Genomic DNA, 18,280 nt, shown 5'->3' on the forward strand with positions numbered 1-18,280 from the left:
TATATTTTTCTGTGTTAATGGTTAAATATTCCATGCACGGCATTTCCATGTAAATGCAGGTAATCAAAAACTTTTGACTGTATAGAAAATTTATTTACAAACAAGAAAATCCCAAAACTAATAATATTTCTTTAAAAAAAATTTGCAAATATTTTCCTTTCTCTAAATTCTTAAGAAAATCACGAAAATAATATTTCGTCTTTAAAAATTGATTTCCTTTCCTAAGTTTACTAACTCTACTGCCAAAAGCATGCATGAACAAATTAATGACATTACATGAGCTTAAGCAAGTCAGGATGGCCGAGCGGTCTAAGGCGCCAGATTTAAGCTCTGGTTCTCGAAAGAGAGCGTGGGTTCGAACCCCACTTCTGACATTCTTTTTGATACTGTCCAATGCATGATAATTTTAAACCCAAATTGTAAATACATAAAAAAGGGATAAATAAGCATATTTTTTACAGAAAAAAAAATTGGTATTAGACAAAAAAAATTTAATAATACTTTTATAATTTTTTCATTATTTTGTATTAATTTGGGTCAAAATAAAGTAAAATAATATTAGCATTTTAATAATGCTTGGTTATCAATCACAGCATCGGACCCTTTTTAAATTAAAGATAAAATTTTACAAACATGGCTTACTTCCAAACAATAATTTTTCCAATTTGCTTTAATTTGCAGCTATAAAGAGCGAAGAGAAGCAATTATTCATTTGCAAAATTTGCTATTAATAGATTTTGAATATGAATGGAGAAAAAAAAATTTCAAGCTAAATTTTTTGTATTTTATGTTTTAGCACAAATATAATTTCGATAATCTAAGAAATTTTTTTAATAACTATTAGACTGCTTTTTTATAATTAAAAATGTTAAAATATGCTTTTGCTTGTAGTTAGAGAAGAAAGTCCCTTATAAAAGAAAATCTCTACTAGGGACACCGGTGTTCAATCTGCCTCAAGGGGCTAAGAGTTTCTGGTGGGGTAATTATGATTCAACAACAGTCAACAGCCATTTCTTAACAGCCCAAGTCAATTATTAAAAGACATTTTTTTTCTTCTCTTTCTTAAAGAGTAAAAAAAAAAAACAATATCTTCCTAATGAAGTTGAACGGATAAGTATTTTGATCCTTTAGGCGGAAAATGCGTTTAGGAGTGCCACAGACAATAATATTCATTATATACCCCCACTTATAAACACGTTTGTATGATGTAAATATTAAAGCAAAGAACTTCTTATGTGTAAATTAAAATATTTTTCAAGCAAAACTAGCACTTCTTTCTCTTCCTCCCTTCCCTTATCCTTCTACCACTGAGGATATTTTACGTCAGCACGGTGGCAAATGCAAGCCGGGTGTGGAATTCGTATCCACCAGCCATTGCTGGGTTTCGAACTCGGTCACATCATTGGAAGGAGAACGTTCTGTTCCCTGAGCCACCCAGACTCCTAATGTTGTGCCTCAAATTTATTTGACTCATTGAATAAAAAATAATTAAGTACTAAAGTGCTAGCAATAAACTCTTTTCTTGATCAAATAAAACTATAGGCTAGCAAATATATCTGGTGTTATGTTTAAAATATTTCGAAAATCGAATAGTCTGTAGATAAATTTAAAACGATGGCTAACGCTTAGAAAAACAGATCGCTCTCCCCGGTCCAATGGTTCGTCGTAGAATAATTTAATGTCGACAATGACCTTTCTTAGGCTTCAAACTAACCGTATGCCAAATTTCATCAATTTCGATTGGATGGTTTAGGAGTCTATATAGGACGTATAGACAGACAGACATTTATTTATAGAGATATAGATTGAAAATTTTAAATTTTAAGAGATTGTTGTTATTATTGTTGTTGTTTTAATTGCAGACAGAGAAGGATTTTTATTGGCATTTGAGATTCATTCTACTTCCTTACTTTCCACCATTTTAATTTGTATTTACGTCAATTTTCTACCTCAAATAAAATTTTACCCCTGCCATACCTTGCTATTTTCTCATTACGATACTTACCCGCGCTAATAGCTATGAGAAGGGAACTTCTTTTCATATTCGATATCAGCGAAGGACGTAAGTGGTTTTCGCTAACTTTCCCTACCCAAACGATCGAAAAATCGGCAAAATTGTGCGACAACTGTCACCGCTACCACGTCGCATCTGGGGGGTTAATAGGGGGAGGGGACACATTTTCTTATGACGTTTCCCAGAATTATTCTTACCCCCCTCCCTCAGCTCAAACTACATTTTCCTCGTAAGCTGGAATGACGGAGACTTTTATTGATTTATTGGAGGCCGAGGCCCGGACCATTACTCGGGTCATTAGGAAACTCACATTTATTTTCGGGATAAAATAATGACACTTTTCTCATTTTGGAGACTCACTCGGCGGACCTAGTCCTCCCTTCCCCAAAACTCGAATCTCTATTCCCCCCCCCCAACCGATCCCAATCCTTTTTGTTGCGTATTCCTCACTTCTTAGCTACTCGTCTTCCGCAAGAGGGGGAAAAAGGGGGAGAGCACGCGGGGGTGCGAAAGGATTGATTTGTCCTCGATTATTGTCGCCTTTCTCTGGTGGGAGACGGTGTCGATTATCGCTTTGCCGATGGGATCCTACAACTTTTCCGTCACGCTTTGTGGTGTTTAGTTTTTCCTTCCTCTTGAAGTTCGACTCGACTGTGAATATTAAATCAAAAAAGGAAGAAGAGTGTAAGTCACAAAAACACGATACGTAAACAAAAAAAATTTTTAACGAAAAAAATGAAAAGAGAGGACGGAAAGGATTTCACTCAAGGGAAGAAAAAAAAGTAGTGAGATAACACCGCAAACTTTTTTATTCTTCGATATTAACGTCATATTTGTTCACGCATTATTCTTGAAAATTGAAAAAAGAGACAATAGATATTTTTGTTCGTAGCATTAATTTTAAGTTTTCTTTCTTTTTTTTAAAAAATTATTTTACTTTTTTTTTCATTTATTTATTTCTTATTCACATTTTTAAAAGAAATTTAAAATTTAGAATTTAAACGTAATCTAATTTAAACGTAATTATAAATTTAAGCGCAATCTATAATTCTCACAAAAAGATTTTACTTTTCTCTCTCATGTACTGATTGTATATTCAATTTAAAAAAAAACTCAATGTAAACATCATTGTACGGTAAACTGGAAAACACCCTGGAACAAACCTGCTTCGTTTAAACATGCACTGTTAGAATTTTCATTCTAAAATTATGGTAAAATAACAAGCAGCAGTTCGTCCATCCGATTAACCGTAAGTTTTACGGTAAAGAACATTTTTTACCTTCATTGTTTTGAAACTATCTACAACTAATATGGTTATGAAATCATAAATGCAAAACTGTACGGATTTTTAACCATTTACAAATAGCATGGTTTCATAAACGTAGAAAAGAAATTTAACTGGACATAGGATCTATTCTTTTGCCAGGTAATGGTCATTGGAGATTGTAAGACACTGGAAACTCTTCATGTATTGAAGGGAATGGAGGAAATAGTGTGGTGTCGACGCCGGGACTCGAACCCCAGTACTGTCGGTCATGAGACAGACAAATTAGCTCTCTTGGTTATAATATGTACTCATATGTTAGGAACTAAGTGGCTTCATTAGATGCGCATATTTGATGCCATAAAATCCTGGTTGTTTAACAGCATTAAGTGAAAGCAGTTAGTAAACTGTTTTTCTCACAGATTATAATTTGGTTATTATCTTATTTATAGTTATTTGACTGTTTTGTTTGATTATGGTAGAATAACAATTAAATAATTTGTCATTTAACCATTTTTTCCGTGAAATTTCTAACAGTGTGGTTGACTCACCTCAGTGTAATTTATGTAATACTATACTACTCATGACTACAGCTCATCTCGACGAATGCTCCGATTTGAGAGACTTGACTATGTACTATGAAAGAGTATTGGAGAATCCGTAGTCAAATGGCATGATAGCCAATAGACTAACATTTGTAATATAAAAATAAAGAAATTAATATCATTGTACCACAGGCTTTAGAAGGTGTTTCGTAATTATCACCCTTAATATATATTTTTAAAATCCTTCTTAAAAACTAAATAAAAAATATGGCTATTGTGAATCTCAAACTGATATTTAAGTGATTAATAAAATAAAAACACAATCGAAACCTCACGAATAACCTTTGAAGAGGCCGGAATTAAAAATATCCAAACTGAGACGACTATTGCGCTGCCATTGGAACGCTAGAACTTCGATGTCAAGCTTTGTGGCTTAATATTTACATCTATATTTAAGGAGAAAGTATTACAAAAGCAAGTTTTTTCTTTAAAAAACAAAATTTTACCCTAGGAAAAACAAAGTTTTACTACAGGTCATTATAATAATGTCATTGAATTTTTTTCTACGATAATAATGTCATATTTTCTCACGCCTTAGTCTTGAATATGAAGAAATAAATTTTTTGCTTGACGTTTTAAATTATAAAATAAACACTAAATTGTTTATCGATAAATAAAAAATTTATTATTTATTTTATTTACTTTGCTGCCAAAATCATCTTTGAATCGTCAAAAAAATACATGGTTCAATGAAAAGTAATAGAAAAACTTAAGATTTTAAACAAGATACAATTGATATGCATTTTAACAACTAAGAATTTAAAACTCTAATGTGAAAAATTTTAATGCTTTTATAATCAGTGCACATAAAAACTAGTGAGCACAAATAAAAATAAGGAATGTGTTATAGATATTAATAATTTATCTAAAAACAATATTGGAATTGAAATAAAATTTCCTGGAATTCCATAATTACTTTAAAATGATAATTTTAAACTCGTCTTCATTGGTAGAAAACATCGAAAGTCCATCACTAAGACCCTTTATTTCTTTATTAAAAAATTTATAAATAAATAAACAAACAAACAAATAAATAAATGCTAGTCTAATGTATCATCAATGTTATTGAAACGGTATGCGTTGGAAAGTCCATGGCAGAAATGACACATGCTGCAAATATTCAAGTTTTTTAAATTTTTTTTATCAAAATATGGCAAAACGTTATCGAGATAAATCAGAAGATATGAATTTCAAATAATAAAATACTATTTATTTGCGAATGAAGCTTAAATGCAATCTTCTTTGTTAATGGACTGTGAAATTCCCTTCCGTTGAAGAAATTGAAAAAATAGCAACATAATTAAAATCTCATCATTATCATAAAATTAAGCATAGTGTCATATTTGTACCATAATATCATATCTCTATCATAATATCATATTAAAATGATTATTAAGATCAATCAAAAGATGTCTTCAAGCTATCAAAAACGAATTTCAGTAATTAAAAAACCAATTTATGTTTTGAAGAAAAGTACGTTTTTATTTCATTGAGAGCAACTTCCAGTTTTGTAAGGCAACTAAATTTGTCTTTGAAGAAATTTGCTCTATCTTTATTTTGATTTTTCTATTAATGGTTTCCCAATTTTTTAAATCGTTTTTTAATTGTCGTTAGCTGACCCAATTTTGGATTTTTGACTACCAATATATATTCAAATTTTACAGCGGCCTAGGCCAATAGGCCCATACGCCAAATACAATGGATCATTAAAATAGGTCAACAGACCCTTATATAAATAAAATACAAAAATTATATATATATAAAATACAAAAATTATTAACCCTTATATAAATAAAATACAAAATTTTTATATATGTAAAATACAAAAATTATTAACCCTGAGACCAGTAAAAACTGAGTGAGCTGTGAGCCAGAGCTGGTGGACCCCTCAATACAAGACAAAAAATCCAACGATTGCACCAAAAACAGCCGTAAATGCAACTCATAAAACCACCAAAAGGTGAAAGGATAAAATAACATAAATGAATATAGTGCTAAAATTGATAGGTTAAAACTGAGACAAAATAATACTAAATACTTTGCGATTACCAATGTTCAACGCAGTAGCCTTGCAATTTTGAACCCAATCTGAAAGACCAGAGAACTCCTAGATCAAGTATTGGGAGAAATTGGCCTTCGTAGTGGACGTTTTATGATGAAAATAACCTACATTTGCATTACATGGAGAGGAAAACCACGAAAACCTCCCACGGTTAGCCTGACGGCAAGGGGACTCTAACCCATGATCCGTCTACCACTGATGATATATTTTACGTCAGCACTGTGGTCAGTGCACGCCGGGTGCGGAATTCGAATCGAACCTGGTTCACCTCATTGAAAGGTAAGAGGGCTATCCTCTGAGCATCCACGGCTCATCTCATAAATTATTAAGATAAGACTTTTTGTGTTTTGAGAAAATTTGCAATGAGTTTTGTCCTCGGGCCCATAAAATCTGCCTCCTGCCTCGGTTCTGGCCCAGTGACGAAGTAAAATAAAATCATGTTAGAACAAACTAATTATGAAAATATGTACAATAGCAAATGTAGGCAAATTTGCTGCTATTTCTTTATTTGAGCACTAATTAATTCAATATATTTTGTGCAGCTTACTCATTTTTAGCTCTAGGCAGTACGGCAGTACATTGCTTAAAAATAACAATTATCATCAACGCCTTAAACACCTTATTCCGAATCGACACACGCTATGTTGTTGTTGTGAGAACAGCAAACTGCGAGTTAAACAGAATGAAATTTTAGCACCGAACAACTATTTAATAAGTTGACAGAATCCCCTTTTCATTTACGAACATGTAAAAAAGTTGCAATATTTTAAAAGTAAGGATATTTTACGAAACTAAGTCCGGGATCGTCAGTGTTCAGAAAGCAAAATCACGTGACAGTTTTTCAGCGATGGCACCCTAACCATGCTGGCACATCCATGGATTAAAAATGGTATCCTAACGTGATTCCATCATGCAAAAAATTCATTAAGAGAAAAACGTTGATTATAATCTCTGGAATTTACTAAGACAGTACCATGTCTTTGTAAATAATACATGTATGGATGGATCACTANATTCTCACAAAAAGATTTTACTTTTCTCTCTCATGTACTGATTGTATATTCAATTTAAAAAAAAACTCAATGTAAACATCATTGTACGGTAAACTGGAAAACACCCTGGAACAAACCTGCTTCGTTTAAACATGCACTGTTAGAATTTTCATTCTGAAATGGTAAAATAAATGGTAAATTATGGTAAAATAACAAGCAGCAGTTCGTCCATCCGATTAACCGTAAGTTTTACGGTAAAGAACATTTTTTACCTTTACTGTTTCGAAACTATCTACAACTAATATGGTTATGAAATCATAAATACAAAACTATACAAATTTTTAACCATTTACAAATAGCATGGTTTCATAAACATAAAAAAGAAATTTAACTGGACATAGGATCTAGGCTTTTTCCAGGTAATGGTCATTGGAGAGCGTTGGACACTGGGAACTCTTCATGTATTGAAGGGAATGGAGGAAATAGTGTGGTGTCGACGCCGGGACTCGAACCCCAGTACTGTCGGTCATGAGACAGACAAATTAGCTCTCTCGGCTATAATATGTACTCAGTTGTTAGGAACTGAGTGGCTTCATTAGGTGGGCATAGTTGGCGCGAAAAAATCCTGGTTGTTTAACCGTATGAAGTGAAAGCAACTAGTAAACTGTTTTTCTCACAGATTATAGTTTGGTCACCATCTTATTTATAGTTATTTGAGTGTTTTGTTTGATTATGGAACAATAACAATTAAATAAATTGTCATTTAACCATTTTTTCCGTGAAATTTCTAACAGTGTGTTTAACTCACCTCAGTGTAATTTATGAGATACTGGACATAACATCTCGATGAATGCTCCGCTTTGAGAGACTTGATATGTACTATGAAAAAGTATTGGAGAGTTCGTAGTCAAAGGGCATGATAGCCAATAGACTGACATTTTTAAAATAAAAATAAAGAAATTAATATCATTGTACCACAGGTTTTAGAAGGTGTTCCGTAATTATCACCTTTAATGTATATTTTTAAAATCCTTTTCAAAAATTAAATAAAAAATATGGCTATTGTGATTCTCAAACTGATATTTAAGTGATGAATAAAATAAAAACACTGTCGAAATCTCACGAATAACCTTTGAAGAGGACAGAATTAAAAATATCCTAACTGAGACTAAGTCAATTATTGCGCTACCATTGAAAAAATAGAACTTCGATGTCAAGCTTTGTGTAATAATATTTGCATCTATATTTAAGGAGAAAATAAGTAACAAAAATTTTTTTTTCTTAAAACAATTTTTTTTTCCAGAAAAATAAAATTTTACCCAAGGAAAAACAAAATTTTACACCAGGTGGTTACAATAAAGTAATTGAAATTTTTTTCTGCGATAATAATGTCATATTTTCTCACGCCTTAGTCTTAAATATGAAGAAATATTTTTTTTTTTTTTTTTGACGTTTTAAATTATAAAATGAACAATAAATTGTTTATCGATAAATAAATTTTTATTATTTATTTTATTTACTTTGCTGCTGGAATCGTCAAAAAAATAAATGGGTGAATAGGAATCAATAGAAAAACTTAAGGTTTTAAACAAGATGCAATTGATATGCATTTTAACAACTAAGAATTTATCGAAACTCTAATGTGAAAAATTTGAATGCATTTATAATCCGTGCACATAAAAACTAGTGAGCACAAGAAAAAGAATGTGTTATAATCCAATAGATATTAATAATTAATCTGCAAACATTATTGGAATTAAAATAAAATTTTCCGGAATTGCATAATTACTTTAAAATGATAATTTTAAACTTGTCCTCATTGGTAGAAGAGTTCGAAAGTTCATCACTAAGACTCTTTATTTTTGTTCAAAGAAATGTATAAATAAATTTTTAAAAAAATAAAAAATAAATAAATAAATGTTAATCTTACGTAGCATCAATGTTTTTGGAACGGTATGTGTGGAAGAGAGTCCATGGCAGAAATGACACATGCACCTGGGGTTGCAAATATTCAAGCTTTTTAATTTTTTTAATCAAAATATGGCGAAACATTATGGAGATAAATCGGAGGATATGGTTTTCAAATAATTAAAATGCTGCTTATTTGTCGAATGAAGTTTAAAGTCAATCTTCTTTGCTTAATGGACAGTGAAATTCCCTTCCGTAGAAGAAATTGAAAAAATAGCAACATAATTAAATTAAGTATAGTTTCTTATTCGCAGCATAATATCATATCTGTATCATAATATCATATTAAAATCATTATCAAGATCAATCAGAAGCTATCAAAAACGAATTCTAGTAATTAAAAACCAATTTATGTTTTGAAGAAAACTACAGTACGTTTTTCTTTCATTGAGAGCAACTTCCAGTTTTGTAAGGCAAATAAATTTATTTGTCTTTGAAGAAATTAACACCATCTTTATTTTGATTTTTCTAATAATGATTTCCCGTTTTTTTTTTTTTTTTTTTTTTTTTTTTTTTTTTTTTTTTTTTTTTTTTTTTTTTTTTTTTTTTTTTNCCTTTTTTTTTTTTTAATCGTCGTTGAACAGCTGACCCAATTTTGGGTTTACGACTACCAATGTTCAACTGCATAGCCTTGTAATTTTGAACCCAATCCAAAAGACCAGAGAACTCCCAGATCAAGTATTGGAAGAAATTGGACGTTTTTTGATGAAACTAACTCACATTTGCGTTACATGGAGAGAAAAACCACGAAAACCTCCCACGTTTAGCCTGACGGCAAAGGGAACTCTAACCCATGATCCGTCTACCACTGATGATATTTTTTACGTCAGCACTGTGGTCAGTGCAAGCCGGGTGCGGAATTCGAATCGACCAGTCATCTCTGGGATTCGAACTTGGTTCACCTGATTTGAAAGCTAGCGCTCTTTCCTCTGAGCCTCCACGGCTCATCTTATAAAATATGAAAATCAGACTTTTTGTGTTTTGAGAAAATTTGCAATGGATTTCGTTCTCGGACCCATAAAATCTGCCTCCTGCCTTGGTTCTGGCCCAGTGACAAAGTAAAATAAAATCATGTTGCAATAAACTAATTATGAAAATACGTACAATAGCAAATATATGCAAATTTCTTGCTATTTCTTTTCTATGAGCACTAATTAATTCAATATATTTTGTACAGCTCATTCATTTTTAGCTCTAGGCAATACTGCAGTACATTGCTTAAAAATAGCGATTATCATCAACGCATTAAACACCTTATTCCGTATCGACGCACTATGTTGTTGTTGTGAGAACAGCGAACTGCGAGTTAAACAGAATGAAATTTTAGCACCGAACAGCTATTTAATAAGTTGACAGAATCCCCTTTTCATTTACGAACATCTAAAAAAGTTGTAATATTTTAAAAGTAAGGATATTTTATGAAACTAAGTCCGGGATCGTCAGTGTGCAGAAAGCAAAATCACGTGACAGTTTTCCAGCGATGCCCCCCTAACCATGCTGGCACATCCATATATTAAAAATGGTATCCTAACGTGATTCCATCATGCAAAGAAATCATTAAGAGAAAAAGGTTGATTATAATCTCTGGAATTTACTTAGACACATATATTCCATGTATGGATCAATTTTATTTGCACTAGTGGTAAAATTAAATTATCCAGCTTTACTAACAATAAAATACTATTCAAGCAAATGCTTTTATTTCATTTCTTAGTTTTTTGTGTCATTAATTAAAAATCTTTTCCTCAGATTATTCACTTTTTAACTCGATCAAACAGATTGTCTATAAACAACGCCAATCATCAACACAAAGCTGTCTCTTTGAACACGACAAACTAGCGAGCTTAGCAAAATGAGACTCTAAAAGAACAATGATTCATAGAATCTCCTTTGCATTTATAAACACTTATCAAAGAAAATTGATCCATGAGGTATGGGGTGAATATTTTGAAAAGTTAAGTCCGGGATCGTCAGCGTTCGAGAAACCAAACAGCATGGCAATTTTTCACAGATGAAACCCTAACCGTGCCGGCATCAACATAGATTCAAAATGGAATCTTAAAGGAATCTCGTGATTTAAAGAAATCATGCTGTTCTGTGCCAGTAATAAAATTAAATCATTTAATTTCCTAACTGATTTCCTAACTATGAACGCTATGTACAAGCAAGTGGTTGTATTTCAGTTTGTGGTTCTTTATGTAATTAAAGTGAAAAGTTTTATTCAATTTTTATCCGAATCAAGCATATTGCTTAAAAACAACACCAATCATCAAAGCACAAAAATTCTAATCTGAATCGACACGCATTTCTCTATAAGCTGTCTCTGTGAACACGACAAACTGGCGAGCAGAGCAAAATGAGATTCTCCCAGTGAACAATGATTAATAGTTCATAGAATCCCCCTTTCATTTATAAACGCGTATTAAAAAAAATGTTCTATAAGGTATTGTGGGGAGCACATTTTGAGAAACAAAGTCCGGGATCTTCAGCATTCGAGAAGACAAACCACGTGACAGTTTTCCAGAGATGGAACCTTAACCATGCCGGCACGTCCATGGATTAAAAATGGTATCCTAACGCAATTCCATCATGCAAAGAAATCATAAAAAGAAAAAAGTTTGATTGGACGGGTAGAAATGGGGGATGGCAGAGTAAGGGGGGAGTTAAGGGAGTTCTGTTTATCACCACTAATCGAGTGGCCTTCCCGTCCTGGTAATTTCGTATAGGCTGGTGTGTGCAGGGGGGTCTCCCAAGAAGGGGGGCAGAAGCAATAGAAGGATTCTGTCATTGAACGTCAAGGGCTAGGGGCTCTCCTCATTTATAACCCAGGAAAACAATGACGGAATCCCGGCAGCAGCTGTTCCGATTATCGAACCTTTGGTTCTGTTCACTCGCCGAATTTCGAAAGCACGAACAGATTTTTCGTCGTCAGATCGGGGGCAGGGGGCACGATCAAAGAACGCGAAACGTTGGGGGAAGAGGAATCAAAATTTTAGAAGGGAGAAGGGGAAGACAAAACGTGGCTTTGTTGGTCACGAACTAGCTCTTTCTCTTCTTTTTTTGTTTTGTTTCTTTCCTTGCGAAATAGAGGCTGGAAAAGAGAAGAATTATGAAGATAGCCAGCAACAATTTGAAGTGTGAATAGCGTGTATTTGCTGTGCTATCGAAACAAGGTTGATAGTTTTAAAATTGAATGTTGTGCTACTTGTTATTTCAAGTAAAAAGTTATCAAATGGCTATTTATTTTTGAGGAGGGAAAAAAACAAATAGTATTATTGTTTATTAAATAGAACTCTTAACATTTTAAGAAAATTTTTTGCGGAATTCTTTAAACTTTTCTACTAAGTAAAGTTAGTCAGGTTTAATTTGAAGGGGGATTTTAATTTTCACTATCTTGTTTAACTGTCAGTAGAAATCTTAAATCCAACACGTGAAAAAGAATCAAATTAAAGAAGAAAAAAAAAAGCATTACAACCCATAAAATTGCTTTGTTTGTTTTTGGATTGAAAAATACTGAATGTCCTGATTTTCAAACTTAAATGAAATAAAATCCCTGTCTCTTGTTATAAGTCACAAAGAAATGAGAAAAACTAGGTTCTAAAGAAAAATGGGTTCAATGTTGATTCATAATATCTACACATTGAACCATAATATCGATTTATTGAACCATAAAGCAATGCAAAATTGGTTCACCCTTTCTAAGGTGGAAAACTGAACCATGTTTCCGTTGAACTATAATATCGTGTAATCAAGTTTAAGATGATTTAATTTGCTCTATAACAAGACTCAGTTGGTACCGTTTTGAGTAAAATGGATGGAAATTTAAAGCTTTCAAGACGATCCATATTGTCACGGTTTATTACGATCCAAAATTATTAACAATGCAAAATTAATGATATTATAAAAGTGCGAAATAAAAATTAGTTATTCATATAATACTAAGTTTTTCTAAATAGTTTCACTTTTTTTAAAAGGAGGAACATACGAATTTCAATTTAATCGCACATTTGGGCTTATCTTTTCTCTTTTATTATTGAACTGAATCTGTGGTATTATTGAAATACAACTGCCGATAATCTGTTATTATTAAAACTGAATGTTAATAAATATTTATTTTAATATTTATATTAATGTTTATCTAAATATTAATTATTATTTCTTCGAATATTTTTTCAATCTAAAATTATCTTTCTTTGAGGGTTTTTGTTAAGTTAAATATTGTTCTGAATTACTAAAATTTTTTCAATCCCTTATTTTTCGAATTTTATTTCTTTATTTGTTTCAGCAATTAGATCTAAAGAATATAGTAAGATATATTTAGATCTTATAATAAGATCTTCTATAATAAGATCTAAAAAAAAAAATTTCAGTAACATTTTACGAAATGAAATGATCTATAATGAACTGTTTTTCTCCATGGTCCATGGTAACAACAATTGTTTTCTTTTCCTTCATTTTTCCATTTCTTATTAATTTATTTATTAATATATTCAATATTTTCAATTTCTGAGCAATAAGATTGTGTTAGATGATAGTATAGTGTATGACAGTGTTTATTTTATAGTGCTAAAATTAAAATGTTTATTAATAAATATTTCTATAATGCATTTCGGTATATATTTCTGGAATTTATTTCATCTAAAGTCTTAGATTTAAAAATTTCTTTACGGTTACGTCCAAATATTACATACGACATAAGAAACTAAAGGGGATTGGGGTATTGTGATTATCTTTTTGTGGAAGAGGGATTTGTTCTATGCTCACGCAAAATATTAAAATCATATTTTTTTCAAAAATTTTTAAATATGTATATATATATATATATAGATTCCACAAAATACGAACTATTATTAATTCTACTAACTCTTTTTCTTTAATTAAGTGAGCTCAATATTATTTTTCATGATCAAATCCAGAAAAATAAAATAGGCATGCATATAAAGTAAGTAAAGTAAGAACTTACTTTATATATATATATATATATATATATAAAGTAAGAAAACTCAGAAAAATATTGAATTTAAAATAAAGGTTAAGCTTGGGGAAAGAAAAAGTTAGAAAAACATTTATTCCAGGATTTTCAGGTGCTTAGAATTTTAAACACTGGAGGAAAATACTAGTTAAAAATTATTATAAACATAAATTTTGGTTTCTGCAAAGAGGCATCCTTAATTCGAATGTAATTCTAAAATTAGAAAATTAGATAGGTACTGTGGAAGTCAAAGTTAAAGTAAAAACATAATGCTACTTTCTTACCTAAACATAGGAAGGGGTTTGATTTATGATTTGCTTATTTTTGCTTACAAGAGGGAAGGGGGATAGTCTGAAATTACCAAGAACATGCTTACGTAATATTTGAAAGACCCTAATTGAAAGTATTTAAATAAAATATCAATCAAAATTTAAAATTCAGCAAAACATTTAGTTCTTTCTTAAATTTAATTTCATTATTTGTTAGTTTTTCATAATTGTTAAAATAAGTTTAAAAAAAAAAAAAACTTCAGTNAGGCATCCTTAATTCGAATGCAATCCTAAAATTAGAAAATTAGATAGGTACTGTAAAACATAATGCTACTTTCTTACCTAAACATAGGAAGGTGTTTGGTTTATGATTTGCTTATTTTTGCTTACAAGAGGGAAGGGAGATAGTCTGAAATTACCAAGAACATGCTTACATAATATTTAAAAGACCCTAATTGAAAGTATTTTTATTAAATATCAATCAAAATTTGAAATTCAGCAAAACATTTAGTTCTTTCTTAAATTTAATTTCATTATTTGTTAGTTTTTCATAATTGTTAAAATAAGTTTAAAAAAAAAAAAAACTTCAGTTAATTCTTATTTCTTCTTTTAATTTGTAATGTCAAACCCAGAGAGAAACTTTAAAAGCCTCATGTCATACGAAGAAATGTCATTGACTCTATAAAAAAATAAATAAATGAAAGAGGAACCGAGTTGGGGGAAAACGAAATTTTCAATTTGAGTCCGCTTTACTTCTTTAATGTCTGTTTCCATTCTTCTGTAGAGACACCTGACCAAATTGGTCAAATAAATCCCCCTGTGTTACAAACTGGCACTTTTTTTTTTAAAAGCCAACAATTTGCTCCTCTCGCCAAACAGTAGAATGACGCGGCCATCACATAGGTTAGACAGGTTAAAAGCCATGAAGAGCTTTTCTTAGCGATTGAGAGCTTAAAAAAATATCTGAGTACCAAGGTTGGTGGTAGGTAGGAGGAAATGGTAAAAGAAAATAATAATAACAAATAAAATTGGGCTAAAAAGAACGAAAAAAGATTTTTCTAAAAGCAAGATTGTCGCCGTGTATGCCTCTTGTGGATATAAGAAACAGGGTGAGGTGAGAAGCGGCACGAAAAAAAGAATCATTTAGTGTCAGTTATAAGTCAAGTCTTGACTTTTGTGACTTGTAGGTAGCACACGTGACTGTGACGCCGTAGGTTCCTTTTTTGGCGCAATATTGCTCCATAGCATAATGTTCTATTTATTACCTTTGACTCAATATTTAATAAGTAGGTTTAAGAAACATTGAGAGCTTATCTACATATGTGCATAGTTCAATTTGAAGAATTTTAAGGAAATTACCTTCTTAAAAAATTGTTAGCACTTAGATAATTAATTAGATAAATACTGTGTAGTTAAATCTGACCAAAATAAGAATTTTTCCCTCCATTTTTTTTCTCAAAAATGTCCCTCAGAATTATATAGTACTAAAACTCTCAAAGGTTTATATTATAAATGATAATTTATGATGTTCATTATAAATACCTAATGAGTTTGAGTAACTAATTAACTGTTCAAAAAATACCACATTCAACAATGAGGTTTTTTTTCTTCATAATTTAAAACTAATTTAGAGGAAAATGAATATTTTGTAATAAAATTGCATGGAATTTAAATCATTGATAGTTAAAATTTTTAATGCATGTTAAAGATACTTGAACATTAGAAAAATGATTTAAGAACATATAATAAATGTAATCTAGCTTCGCGTTAACAGATTTGTAAACACTAATAAATGTATCACAAATGAAAACACCTACACTGCTAGAATTTTAATTCCAAAATTATGGTAAATTAACCGGTAGCAGTCTGTCCATCCGATTAACAGTAAAATCTACGGTAAAGAAAATTTATTATCTGCACGGTTTTGAAAGCGTTTTCAATTAGCATGGTTATGAGACAGTGAATACAGAACTATACGGTTTTTTAACCATTTACAACTAGGGTGGTTTCAAAACCGTAAAAAATGAAATTTAATTGGACATAAGAGCTAGGCTTTTCGTTAGGCAATGAGCATTGGAGAGTGTAAGACGCACATTGGGGATCTCAGGACAATGAAAATCTCTTCATCTGTTAAAGAGAACAGAGGAAATATTATTGTGTCAGAGTTGGGATTCGAACCCCAGTACTGTCGGTCATGAGACTGACAAATTATATCTCTCAGCTGTAATATGCAAGCATTTGCAAGGAACTAAGTGACTTCGTAAGGTAGGCTTATTTGGTGCGTCGAAATTCAGGTTGTTTAACCGTATTAGGCTAAAGTAGTTAATAAACGATTTTTTTCACAGTTAACAATTTGATTACCTTCTTACTTATGGTTATTTTACTATTTAGTTAATAATTAATTAAATTGTTATTTAACCATTTTTTTCCAATAAATTTCTAACAGTCTTAAAAACATTCACATGTTTGTATATCTTATGACTCGGAAATTCTTTATGATTGTTTGATGTTATTAATACTCTCAGAAATAAAACCCTCCCTTATCACGATTCAGCAATCCTTGAGCTCCCCAATGTGCGTCTTAATTTTATTTATGAGTATTTTTTCCTTAACTTTGAGAGTAATTTCATTACAAAATAGCATGATTTGTGACGAAGCGCGGACTCTCAAATATACGACATAAATGTTTTCCGAACTCAGAATCTCATTGCCGTGTATTATGTGAGATAGGAAACTAAAATGAACACTAGACAATCGGAATTAGAATGACGAAATAAACCGACAGGTTGCTATGGTGGTCAAGGAGTTGATCTCATACCAGGAAGATCCCGGTTTCGAGTCCCGCTTTGGGCATGAATATAATTTTTCTCTTAGTTCTGTTGGTCTTTCTTACGTTGTTGCGGCGACGTTGATCTACCCATATGGTGCTCAACAATACTGCTCGTTAGATAGCATAAGGCACTACGAGTGCTCATGATATTATTATTTATTTTTTTCTATTTTTTTTTTTATTGTAAATAACTTGAAAATATTTTTTATTCATTCATTTAAAGATTTTCCAATTCATTTTTGCTTTCCTAATGTATTCCGGCTTGTTCAATAAATAAATGACATCCATTTTTGATTTAGAATTTCTTAATTTTTGATAGCTAAGCAAACAATAAATAAATAAAAAGAGGAATAAGGCAAAAAGCAAAGCGCAGCAAAATTGAAAAAGAAAATTTCCATATTATATATTTTCTAGATTTTTTATATCATATATAACTCTCTAACTTATCCCAAAAAAAATGTTTTTATTTATTATTTGTTTATTTTATTGTAATATATATCTTGATAAAATTTCCAAATTTTACCACAGTTACCAGATTTTATCACAAAAACCATATTTTATTGTTAATTTTACCACAATCATCACCAAAACGCTTCGAGAAACATTTTTTGGGTCCTATAGAGACAGAAACATGGTAAATTTTAACTTAATCTAGTAGTTTTGACAATACTTTTTTTCTCATTGTACTATTAATACTTATTTTTCAAAATAATGTAAAATTAAAAATAATTTTAATTTCAGTTAAAAATTACTTCTACTCAATGTGCCATTTGTATTAAAAAATGATTTCCAAAGAAAAGCGGATGCTTCGAATGGGTAGCAAAAAAAAAATAATAAAAAATAAAAAAAAAAACTGTAACCACATTTCATAGCAGGTGGGCATACCTAAAGGTCAAAAAACATTCGAAACACTGCATTTACTGGAGGAGAAAAAAAGTAGGAGTGAATTGATGTGGGGGGTAGGGGTAGAAATCGGGTGAAAGTTTGTGTGTGCCTTTCCCGTCGGTTACAGGGAACAATGAAATCCTTAAGTAGTTGTCGTTAAGTCCAGAGTAAATATCCCACCACCCAACGATGTCAGATTCCGTAGTCTCTGGATTGTTTAGGGAGGGGGAGGACAACCTCAAAAAAAGCGGATGTGTTGTCCAACACAATTTGTGACAAAGTGCTTCCCTTGGTCTACTGGAGCGCTATTAGATGAGAATGGAGGCAATTTTACCTTTGAATGATAGACAATCAAATTTACTTTTATTCCGTCGACAAGTGCATTTATTTTATTCGAGTCTCTATTATATTTCTTACTA

At 31.2% G+C, this 18,280-nt stretch overlaps 1 non-coding gene across 1 annotated transcript; it reads left to right on the top strand.

The window, feature by feature from the left end:
• The first annotated feature begins 290 nt into the window (after window positions 1-290).
• TRNAL-UAA (transfer RNA leucine (anticodon UAA)) lies at window positions 291-374 on the top strand. Its single transcript has one exon. It is a non-coding gene; the product is annotated as a tRNA-Leu (tRNA).
• Window positions 375-18,280: the final 17,906 nt, after the last annotated feature.

This window comes from Parasteatoda tepidariorum, chromosome 7 (genome assembly GCF_043381705.1).
Source record: "Parasteatoda tepidariorum isolate YZ-2023 chromosome 7, CAS_Ptep_4.0, whole genome shotgun sequence".
NCBI classification, from domain to species: domain Eukaryota; kingdom Metazoa; phylum Arthropoda; class Arachnida; order Araneae; family Theridiidae; genus Parasteatoda; species Parasteatoda tepidariorum.